Raw genomic sequence first — 12,823 nt, 5'->3', positions numbered from 1 at the left:
ACGTGTTTTAAAATAATAGCCTTCTCTGACCTGTTTTGACGATGTATTTGTTCTTGGTAATCGTACCCAAAAAATCAGTAATTCACGCATTTTAGTTCGTAAATCCAAGCAGGTCTTTCTGGGATGTGGAGCGGGTCAAGGTATACATAGCAGTTAAAAACAGCCACTTGTGTAAAGAATATTGACGACAAATGCAGATAAAACACATGTGTTAATAAAGGGTCCAAACATTGCTGGTGACAGGAGTATATTGATAAAGGAAAAGAATTTAACTTATTTATTTGTGACAGGCTTACAAATGTTACACAACCAACAGCTGCATATTTAATGTTACAGGCACCTAATGGGTGAAGCTCTTGGACTGACATAGGATTACACAGACGTGATTCACTGTGTGTGTGTGTGTGTGTGTGTGTGTGTGTGTGTGTGTGTATTTTGTTTTTGTCATTGTGTCTTTGATGTATAAATATAACAGTAGGGGCATAAAACTGCAACCCTGTCTTACATGTTTGTACTCAGGGACTCAGCATTTGTTTGCTGGATATGGTTACGGGCTTGGTGACTCTGGGGTTCATGAGCAGAGGGACTAGTAAGCATTGACAGTCCTATGTCACTATAAGCTCTGGGCACGCTACAGTGAGCACAGGCAGTGTGGAAGTGGAACATTGGGTGTCACAATTAACCTGGATCTTGGCTTGACTGCCCAGTTCATGAGGATGGTAAAAGCCTCTCAGCCACAAGGTGTGTTGCATGCTAACGAGATGTGTGGCTGTTGGGAACAGTCATTAGCAGGCAACCTTTGGGGAAACTGTCGCAGCTCACTTGTATAAGGCTTGTCTAGACACACGGGGCTCCAGGTGCACTTTTTTTTCCCATAGCTGCTGGTGACACCAGGATCAATCCTTCAAAATTTTCCCTTCCTCCTCTCAGCAGGAATAGTGAACCACTGGAAAGTATTGACACTCATTCTAACAAGAGGGCTCAGTCAGTGATAAAAGAATACATCCTGTTTGTCAGAATGTGTTTATTATAGTTAAAAGAAAAAGGGCAGTTTTGATAAGGTTTCACCACATTACATACAGAAAAGTTTAGAGCATTGCTGGATTCTTAAAATCTGTTTAACTCTTGTGCAATGGGCTCCTGTTGGTCGAAACAAGAACCTCCAGAATGTCTCGGGGAGTTTGCAATTGAAACTAAACAGTGCACCGCCTTGAACTACAGCAAAGGTGTTGTGACTTCCAGGGATCCAGTTGACTTTCCTCAAGAACTGAAAGTTGAGTGGTTCTGGGAAAGCATTGTCGATTTGCAAAACATTATGAAAAGGGTGGATGGCGATCTTGTCAAATCAGACTCTTTTATCCGTACATTTCAGAACACCAAACTTCCAGAGCATGTCAAGAGACGTTTCCGTCACAAGTGTACGGCCTTATTTCCTGAACCCAATGTGTTGTTTCAAATGCCAGCACTTTGGGCACACACTCTTGGTTGTAAAGGAGAAGCAACTTTTTGCAAATGTGATAAATATGCCTACTACAGAGTTGGTGGTTATTCTCCTCCGAAGTGTGTCAACTGTTCTGGGGATCGCCCTGTCTGGAGTAGTGACTGCACTGTGTTCCCCGGAGACTGGAAGGTCCAGGAGATGATAACAAAGCACACCCCGTATGGCGAAGCCAAAAAGATATGCAAGATCATACAGCAGCCCACATTCACTGCTTCCTTTGCTTTCGTTCTCAATCAGTGCAGAAAACCAATGCCGCTACACAAGTGGAGCTTGCTAGTGTCAGCACTAGTACCCGTGTTTGTTAGTGCACTTGTGTTGCTGCAGTTACTTCGAAGCTTGTCCTACCACTGCAGACTTTCAAATAGAAAATGTGATGGGTGGCCCTCAACTACGTACCCTCTGACTCAGAGTCAAAATATTGAAAGTTTTGGCTGGTTTCATCGTCTAAGGGCTGGGATATGTAGTTGCCACAGTACAAGCCAACTACCGCTGAGTCTACACTATACAATATGAATATACACATGAACCTAATGGTCGAAGGTTCCTATCACTTGGCAATTGCGAATTTTGAATATGACATAGAAATTTATAAATGAAAGATTGCAATTAAATAAAACCTGCAGGTACTATTTTTGATGACTTTAAATATCGAGTATGATAGCAGAAGTCAAGAGGACGTTATCAGGAGAAAGAAATCTGGCGTTCTATGGATCGGAGCGTGGAATGTCAGATCCCTTAATCGGTCAGGTAGGTTAGAAAATTTTAAAAGGGAAATGGATAGGTTAAAGTTAGATATAGTGAGAATTAGTTAAGTTCAGTGGCAGGAGGAACAAGACTTTTGGTCTGATGAATACAAGGTTATAAATAAAAAATCGAATAGGGGTAATGCCGGAGTAGGTTAATAATGAATAAAAAAAATAGGACTGCGGGTAAGTTACTACCAACAGCATAGTGAATGCTGGCCAAGATAGACACGAAGCCCATGCCTACTGCAGTAGTACAAGTTTATATGTGAACAAGCTCTGCAGATGATGAGGAAATTGATGAAATGTGTGATGAGATAAAAGAAATAATTCAGGTAGTGAAGGGAGACGAAAATTTAAGTCATGGGTGACTGGGATTCGAGAGTAGGAAAACGGAGAGAAGGAAACATTGTGGGTGGATATGGATTGGGGGGGAGAATTGAAAGAGGAAGCCGTCTGGTAGAATTTTGCACAGGACATAACTTAATCATAGCTAACACTTGGTTCAAGAATCATAAAAGAAGGTTGTATACATGGAAGAATCCTGGAGATACTAAAAGGTATCAGATAGATTATATAATGGTAAGACAGAGATTTAGGAACCAAGTTTTAAATTGTAAGACATTTCCAGGTGCAGATGTGGACTCTGACCACAATCTATTGGTTATGAACTGTAGATTAAAACTGAAGAAACTGCAAAAAGGTGGGAATTTAAGGAGATGGGATCTGGATAAACTGACTAAACCAGAGGTTGTACAGAGTTTCAGGGAGAGCATAAGGGAACAATTGACAGGAATGGGTTAAAGAAATACAGTAGAAGAAGAATGGGTAGCTCTGAGGGATGAAGTAGTGAAGACAGCAGAGGATCAAGTAGGTAGAAAGACGAGGGCTAGTAGAAATCCTTGGGTAACAGAAGAAATATTGAATTCAATTGATGAAAGGAGAAAATATAAAAAAGCATTAAATGAAGCAGTCAAAAGGGAATACAAATGTCTCAAAAATGAGATCAACAGGAAGTGCAAAATGGCTAAGCAGGGATGGCTAGAGGACAAATGTAAGGATTTAGAGGCTTATCTCACTAAGGGTAAGATAGATACTGCCTACAGGAAAATTAAAGAGACCTTTGGAGAAAGAGAGCCACTTGTATGAGTATCAAGAGCTCAGTTCTAAGCAAAGAAGGGAAAGCAGAAAGGTGGAAGGAGTATATAGAGGGTCTATACAAGGGCAATGTACTTGATGAAGATGAAATGGGAGATACGATACTGTGTGAAGAGTTTGACAGAGCACTGAAAGACCTGGGTCGAAACAAGGCTCCGGGAGTAGACAACATTCCATTGGAACTACTGACAGCCATGGGAGAGGCAGTCCTGACAAAACTTTACCATCTGGTGAGCAAGATGTATGAGACAGGCGAAATACCCTCACACTTCAAGAAGAATATAATAATTTCAATACCAAAGAGAGCAGGTGTTGACAGAACTATCAGTTTAATAAGTCACAGTTGCAAAATACTAACGCGAATTCTTTACAGACAGATGTAAATATTGGTAGAAGCCGACATCGGCGAAGATCAGTTTGGATTCCGCAGAAATGTTGGAACACGTGAGGCAATACTGACCCTACGACTTATCTTAGACAATAGATTAAGGAAAGGCAAACCTACATTTCTAGCATTTGTAGACTTAGAGAAAGCTTTTGACAATGTTGACTGGAATACTCTCAAATTCTAAAGGTGGCAGGGGTAAAATACAGGGAGCGAAAGGCTATTTACAATTTGTTCAGAAACCAGATAGCAGTTATGAGTCAGGGGGCATGAAAAGAAAGCAATGGTTGTGAAGGGAGTGAGACAGGGTTATAGACTATCCCCAATGTTATTCAATCTGTATATTGAGCAAGCAGTAAAGGAAACTAAAGAAAAATTCGGAGTAGGTATTAAAGTCCATGGAGAAGAAATAAAAATGTTAAGGTTCCCCGATGACACTGTAATTCTGTTAGAGACAGCGAATGACTTGGAAGAGCAGTTGAACGCAATGGACAGTGTCTTGAAAGGAGGATGTAAGATGAACATCAACAAAAGCAAAACGAGGATAATCTAATGTAGTCGAATCAAGTCGGGTGATGCTGAGGGAATTAGATTAGGAAATGAGACACTTAAAGTAGTAAAGGAGTTTTGCTATTTGGGGAGCAAAATAACTGATGCTGGTCGAAGTAGAGAGTATATAAAATGTAGCCTGGCAAGGAAAGTGTTTCTGAAGAAGAGAAATTTGTTAACATCGAGTATAGATTTAAGTGTGAGGAAGTCGTTTCTGAAAGTATTTGTATGGAGTGTAGCCATGTATGGAAGTGAAACTTGGACAAGAAGAGAATAGAAGCTTTCGAAATGTGGTGCTACAGAACAATGCTGAAGATTAGATGGGTAGATCACATAACTAATGAGGAGGTATTGAATAGAATTGGGGAGAAGAGGAGTTTGTGGCACAACTTGATAAGAAGAAGGGACCGGTTGGTAGCACATGTTCTGAGGCATCAAGGGATCACAAATTTAGCATTGGAGGGCAACGTGGAGGGTAAAAATCATAGAGGGAGACCAAGAGATGAATAAACTAAGCAGACTCAGAAGGATGTAGGCTGCAGTAAGTACTGGGAGATGAAGAAGCTTGCACAGGATAGAGTAGCATGGAGAGTTGCATCAAACCAGTCTTAGGACTGAAGACAACAACAACAACAACAGCAGAAGTACCGTTAAGAATGCTGTTTACTACAAAACACTTATTAGTGTCGATGGTGCAGCAATTAAATAAAATATAATTTGAATAACAGGGAAAAAATAGATTCCTACTTCATGCAGTTAGTTATGAACAACATAGCTTGCAAGCTATTCACTTCTAAACGCATACTACGTCTTCACTGCAGAAGCCACGGAAATATCTCAAGTGCACAAGTTGGCACTAAGAAATATTTCTATCTCCCGCGACCACACACAAACTGCCCCACTCTCCACCATAGTTCCTGCGACCGACCATCCTTCTATTCGTCCAGCATCCCTTGTCCTACCCAGCACTCTTACTCCACTTCCATCCAGTCTTCTCATTAACGAGTGCTGTGATTGGCTAGAGTGCTCCCACCATTTCTTCAAGCCGATGCACATTCACAAACATATCGAAACACATACAAAATACTGAATTTTCATTTAAATACCTTAAAATTAAATAAATATTTCTACGGCTGGACCATAAACACGCTCTAACACGCATTATTAAATACATAAACAAATCAAATAAACATATATTGAAGGAATAGAAACAAAAGGTAGGCCAGTAGCCTAATGTCTCTGTGCTTTCTATAACACAGTAAATATTTAACCAATTTCTTCATGAATACTACATATCGGATATAAACAAAAGTTTTTTCATGTAACTGTGGAGTACTTATGGCCTGATGCAATCAATAGTAATTTTCGACTTTGACCTCCAATAACTAATGTCCTATTCAAGTTATATGCCTGTAGTTCATACCAATTTAGGTTTACCTAATAGCTTTCTAAAGACACGTCGATCGACAAAATTGGATGAACCGTTTAGATTTTGGAAATTCATTGCTGGGTGTTACTTGTATAATTTACACTCAGATACTAAACTATAAACTAATAAAGATATTGAACATGTGATTACATTATCAGAATCGTCATGCAAGTAATGGTAATGTAAATTTTTCTTTTTGAAGATATCATGATTCTTCTGGCTATTATTAATTTCTACATGAACTGTGAAATGTTTGGCATTATGTTTTCACAAAGTCCGCCATCTTTGGCACTCCCAGCATACAAATCTCCTTCATCGGCACAAAGCACAGTCCCCGTCACAGTGTTAACATGGAATTTCCAGCCACGCGGTTCGGCTGGACCACGTGCTGGTACTACCCTTCCAGCTCTGGCCGATGCTCTACACCACCAGCCACCGACGAACCGCGGCCCACCGAGAGGCCCCCGCACGGCCATGCCAACTCTGAACATAGAATACTTTCAGGGCACCACAACTCGCCCATAACCTCATACCCCCCAGTATTTCGGAAAAGGCCATGGTTGCTGACACTATGGAACTTTCTGCCCCTCCAAAGATCATTCAAGTCTTGTCCACTGTCCACCACTGCCTCTACCACTTCCGCTGCTGTGGCTCTGCAGCCGCCCCACACAAAAAAATTGAAGTTGAAGATGAAGAATTGCTCACTAATGGAGATGGAAAGTACACAGTCCCAATGATGTCAATGGCATCTTATCCAACACTGCCACTAACACATCTCGAGTTGTGGCTCCACAGCTGCCTCAGACAAAAAAGTCGATGAAGAAATGCTCATTGACAGTGACAGGAAGCACACAGTCTGACGATGTCGATGTCATCCTATCTGACGTCTCACTCTAATCTTCTTCAGCGGCAATGGACCTTGATGTCAGACTGGGACAATCATCTCGCCCAAAGACAGCCTACATTCATTGTAGGCTCCACTCCAGAGCAGTAATTCGGGATGAAAGTGCTACCCCTGTGATAAATGGCTCCAATCCTGCAGTGGAACATTAAGGGTTCAGGACAAATGTGGAGGAATTGAAACTCCTAGCACGGGACTGCCCTTGTGCTTGTGTTTGCAGGAAATGCTACTCACCATCTGGTGCCAGCTCCTCATGATGCGTCAGACATGTAAGTTCCTTGCAGCTCCAACATCACCTGCATACCATATTGTTGCTTGTCTGCCTCTGGAATGCCTTTTCTCCAATCATCCACAAACGACAAGCCCGTTTGGGATCCGCATGCAGCATGTGCTGGAGTCACTTGTTATGGAGCATGTACAACCACAAATCCAGGGTTTTAACTACCTGCCGATGTGGTTACTTTAGAGGCCCAGACTAATTTTAGATTTGGTACCCTACAGGAGAGATTGCACTCCTGCATATGATTTTAATACTTTATTTTCTGACATTTTAACCTCTTCAGCTGCCTTTACGGATGAGTCGAAATGAGGTGGGGTCTCTGTGGTTGCTTTGTTGTTTTCCTTGGTCGTGTCCTCAAGATCCAGCTGCCTCAAGACTTTACTGTGGGCACTGAATCAGATGAGTCATACTTTGAGTAATGAATTCCTTGTTTGTTCCAATTCTATGAGTGCCCTTCACTCTCTACAATGCTTTTACCCAGCAGATAAAGTAGTCTAGAATATCTAGAACACCCTCCTTCAACTACAGTGGGTGGCAGGGGAATTGTCTTTGTACTCGGTACGAGGACACATGGATATTGCGGAGAACAAAAGGACAGGTGTAGCAGCCAAGGAAGCATGTATCAATTCTCAGTTATTTCAGTATGCTATCCCTCTGCATGCTATCTCCTTGCTGTTGAGCTACAAAGTTGTTTGTCAATGTAAAGCTGAGTGGCTGGAAGTAATTGATAATAAGCTGTGTATAGTAAACCCCACTGTGTGGCCATGGCATACCTCCTTCCAGCCACAAAGACAAGGTGAGGCCCTCCTTATTTGCCTTCACATAGGTCACAGTCCTCTGATATACGATTTCTTGTTCCGGCGCGATGACCCTCCAGTGTGTGATGTTGTGGCATACAAATCACTGTGTGCCAAATTTACTAGACCATGTTTTATTTTCGGATCAGAGGGCAGTGACAAATTTGCCGTCAGATCTGCCCTCTATTTTAAGTGACCTTGAAAAGAATGTGGTTTTGTGATCTGAACAACTTGTTTCCACAAATTTTAGAGTGTTGACAGGGTGACTGCCTCACCCATGTTTGTTGTAAGCGGTCAGCCAGTCACATTTCCCTTTCTTTTAGCTCTTCTGTGGTTTTACTTCTGTTTTAATCCCATGTGCAGTATCTTTCACCCGTCAATGTGAATGAAGTCTTACATCCTTTTTAATCTGAGCACTTTTTCTTGCTCTTAAGTTCTTATCAAATCCTCTTGGTTCTGTACATTATGTATTCTGTATTACTTGTCTTTCCCTATATGGGATCGCTCTGCAGACTGCAAGAAAGGACTTACTAAGAAAAATGGGGAGGGGGGGGGGGCAGGAAGTCTTATAACATCAAGCAGGAAACACGACCTCTGTAAACTCATCCTCACATGAGGGTGGTGGTGATTTTCTATCAGTATGTCTTCAACTGTATAATGTAGATGAAGGAAAACCATGAAACATTCAGCAACATAAATGTTATTGATGATTATAAGACATACAATAAGGCAAACAGAGACTTGCCGAGCTGTTGACTGTCCAAGACGTGGGGCAGTTTTCCAGAATTGGCTATTAAAATGTTCAGTCATCTACAAATTGAAACACAGTCCTTGGAAAAGTCACTTTATACACCATCTGACAATAAAAGTGAAGCACCCAGAATGTGAGGAGGAAACAACATGAAACTTAATGAGTTGAGAGCATATTAATGTTACTGTAGTGATTACAAAATCAAATAAATTTTACAAAGAACTTGGCAGTATGAGCCGCCCTTTTATCAGTATGATGTTGCACCTCCTGGCTTGCACTCACGAATTGATTTGGTTGGAAAGTCTCATAAAGCCATAGCCTCTTTTGAGCCACGGTCTGCCACAGCTGTTGTAAATGCTCCTTGGTATTCCAGATACTGGTACTGGAATGGAGCAGTTGCCTGAACTATTCACATGTGTTCTATTGGGAACAGGTCTGGGGATCTCGTTGGCCGCAAGGGTACCTCAACATCACACAGACAGTTCATATACAAACATGCCATGTGTAAATAAGCATTGTTCTGTTGAAAAACCGCATAGTGTCTCATGACAGGTAACGCCTGAGGATACAGGATGTTCTTGATGTACCATTGTGTCATCAGAATTCCCTCAATCGCTACCAGCTGTAACCCGAAATCATACAAAATGGCTCCCCACACCATGGTGCCTGCTGTGCCTCTCCAAAAGATTTGAATTGGACCTCTCCCCAGGTCACACCATACCCCATGACGATGGTCACCCAGTATAGTGCAGAATCAAAATTCATCACTGAACACAGTGCAACAAAATTCATTAGCAGTCCATGTTTTCCAGTCATGGCACCACTCCAAATGCAGCTGCTTGTATTGTGTTACTGACAGGCTGTGCAAGGTGTGATTATTCCCTAGTCCTGCTGCTGCTGCTAGTCTCCAATCAGTGGTGTGGGATAGCACAAAATGTTGCAAAGAGTCCATTACTTGCTCTTGTATGTATCAGTATGATGTTGCACCTCCTGGCTTGCTCTCACACATTGATTTGGTTGGAAAGTCTCGTGTAGGAGTTACAATGAGCTTGTTGCACAGTACAATAACGCTCCACTGTGGTGGTCAGGTGTAGCTGACTGGAACCATGACATGGAGTATGCTTGCCCTCGGGTTCCCTTGCAGTTCACAACAGGCTGCTGTCACATCTGAATACCCCATTTCATGTCTTGTCCATATTAGCAAAAGAGACCCACTGTGAGGTCCCTGTCATATTCTAATTACAGTGTTTCACACAAATATGCAACATCTCTGTATCCTTCACAGTGGTCTCTCAACATCTGACTCTGTTCACTAATATACCCTTCCAGGCTTGGTAACAACACGAAACACGAATAACACTAATGCACTCTGCTGTTCATTCTACCAGTGTGAGAGAATTGCAACTCTAATCATTTGCATAACTGCCAATGGCTTGTAGGTGTTCTTTTTTGTTGTGAAGTATATGCTATTAAATATTTTACTATTCTTAGGCTTTTGTGTTATATCACATAATTGTAAAATGCTAACTATCAGTTGGGTTTTCAGTAAGACATTTCAATAGAAAATGCTACATATTCTTTCACTGATCAAGCGTTAAATGCTTTGAATAACCAAGCATCATCCATTTGGACTTTTTTTTTCATCTCTCAGAGGCTTTTGATTGTGTAAATGGTGGAATTCTTCTACTTAAATGTAAGTATTACTGTATGAGTGGGACAGTGTATAAATATTTTACTGGAAGAGTGCAGAACACTGAAAGAAACAGTTCAGAGCTAGTTTTCTTGCTGATGATCAAAGTACACTACTGGCCATTAAAATTGCTGCACCACGAAGATGACGTGCTGCAGATGCGAAATTTAACCAACAGGAAGAAGATGCTAATGATTAGCTTTTCAGAGCATTCACACAAGGTTGGCACCAGTGACCACACCTACAATGTGCTGACATGAGGAAAGTTTCCAACTGATTTCTCATACACAAACAGCAGTTGATCGGCGTTGCCTGGTGAAACACTGTTGTCATGCCTCGTGTAAGGAGGAGAAATGTGTACCATCACATTTCTGACTTTGATAAAGGTTGGATTGTAGCCTATCGCGATTGTAGTTTATCGTATCGCGGCATTTCTGCTCGTGCTGATCGAGATCCAATGACTGTTAGCAGAATATGGAATCGGTGGGTTCAGGAGGGTAATACGGAACGCTGTGCTGGATCCCAACGGCCTCGTATCGCTAGCAGTCAAGATGACAGGCATCTTATCCATATGGCTGTATCGGATCCTGCAGACACGTCTCAATCCCTGAGTCAACAGATGGGGACGTATGCAAGACATCAACCATCTGCACGAACAGTTTGACGACGTTTGCAGCAGCATGGACTATCAGCTCGAAGACCATGGCTGCAGTTACCCTTGACACTGCGTCACAGACAGGAGCGCCTGCGATGGTGTACTCAACGACGAACTTGGGTACACGAATGGCAAAACGTCATTTTTTCGGTTGAATCCAGGTTCTGTTTACAGCATCATGATGGTCGCATTCGTGTTTGGCGACATTTGGGTGAACACGCATTGGAAGCGTGTATTCGTCATCGTCATACTGGCGTATCACCCGGCATGGTGGTATGGGGTTCCATTGGTTACACGTCTCGGTCACCTCTTGTTTGCATTGACGGCACTTTGAACAGTAGACGTTACATTTAAGATGCATTATGGCCTGTGGTTCTACCCTTTATTCGATCCCTGCGAAACCCTACATTTCAGCAGGATAATGCATGACCGCATGTTGCAGGTCCTGTAAGGGCCTTTCTGGATACAGAAAATGTTCGACTGCTGCCCTGGCCAGCACATTCTCCAGATCTCTCACCAATTGAAAACGTCTGGTCAATGGCCATGCAACTGGCTCGTCACTATACGCCGGTCACTACTCTTGATGAACTGTGGTATCGTGTTGAAGTAGCATGGGCAGCTGTACCTGTACACACCATCAAAGCTCTGTTTGACTCAATGCCCAGGCATATCAAGGCCATTATTACAGCCAGAGGTGGTCGTTCTGGGCACTGATTTCTCAGGATCTATGCACCCAGAATGCGTGAAAATGTAATCACATGTCAGTGTTAGTATAATATATTTGTCCAATGAATACCCATTTATCATCTGCATTTCTTCTTGGTGTAGCAATTTTAATGGCCAGTAGGGTACAATAATCACATACAACAGGCAAGAATTAGCTGAGTAAATTGTAAATAATGTCTTTCAGAAAATTACTAACTGGTTCTTTACAAATAGTGTCTCGCTAAATTGTAATAAAAACACAACATATACTGTTCTGTACAGTAAATGGTGTAACACCTTTAATAAATATATAGTTTGAACAGAAATGTGTGGCTAAAGCAGAGTATTCTAAAATTTTGGATGCATGCATTTATGAAAGATTGAATTGGAAGAAACTCATTGATGATCAACTGAAATGTTTGAGTTCATCTACTTACACTATTAGGATTATTGCGTATCTTGGTGATAAATGTGTCAGTAAATTAGCTTACTGTGGTTATTTTCATTCATTCCTTTCATATGGCATCATATTTTGGTGTAATTCATCATTAAGGAGATAGTATTCATTGCACAAAAACATGTAATCAGAATAACAGCTGTAGCCTTTCCATGATCACTTGAAGCAAATGACATAGCTATGGTAATATAGGTTACTCCAAGTTTTCTCAGAATTTTGCACCATTTTACACTGTCAAATGCTATTTCTAAGTCAACAAATCCTATGCGTGTGTGCTAACTTTTCATAAGTTTTGCTTCCATTATCAGCCGCAAAGCCAGAACTGCCTCTCTGGTGCCTGTACCTTTCCTAAAGCCAAACTAATCATCAACTAACAGACTGTCAGTTTTCTTTTTGATTCTTCTGTGTATTTTTATCATCAGTTACCCCGATAATTTTTACAGTTATCTGCCTTGCTGTCTTCGGGATTGTGTGGATGATATTGTTCTGAAAATCTGATGATATGTCTCCAGGCTTATTGATTTTACAACCCAATTTGAAAAGTAATTTGGTTGAGACTTGCCTCCAATGATTTTTGGAATTTCAATGGAATTTTGTCTATGCCTTACACCCTATTTGATCACAAGTCTTCCAAAGCTCTGTCAGACTTTGACTCTAATATTGGATCCCTTGTTAGCCATATCAACTCCCATTTCTTCTTCTGTCATATCATTAGTTGGTTCCTTCCCCTCATAGAGGCCTTCAGTGTATTCTTTCCACCTATACATAATCTCCTCTGGGTTTAACTGTGGAATTCCTGCTTAAATCTTAATGTTGATATTT

This window comes from Schistocerca gregaria, chromosome 5 (genome assembly GCF_023897955.1).
Source record: "Schistocerca gregaria isolate iqSchGreg1 chromosome 5, iqSchGreg1.2, whole genome shotgun sequence".
NCBI lineage: Eukaryota > Metazoa > Arthropoda > Insecta > Orthoptera > Acrididae > Schistocerca > Schistocerca gregaria.
This window is presented reverse-complemented; position numbering follows the sequence as displayed.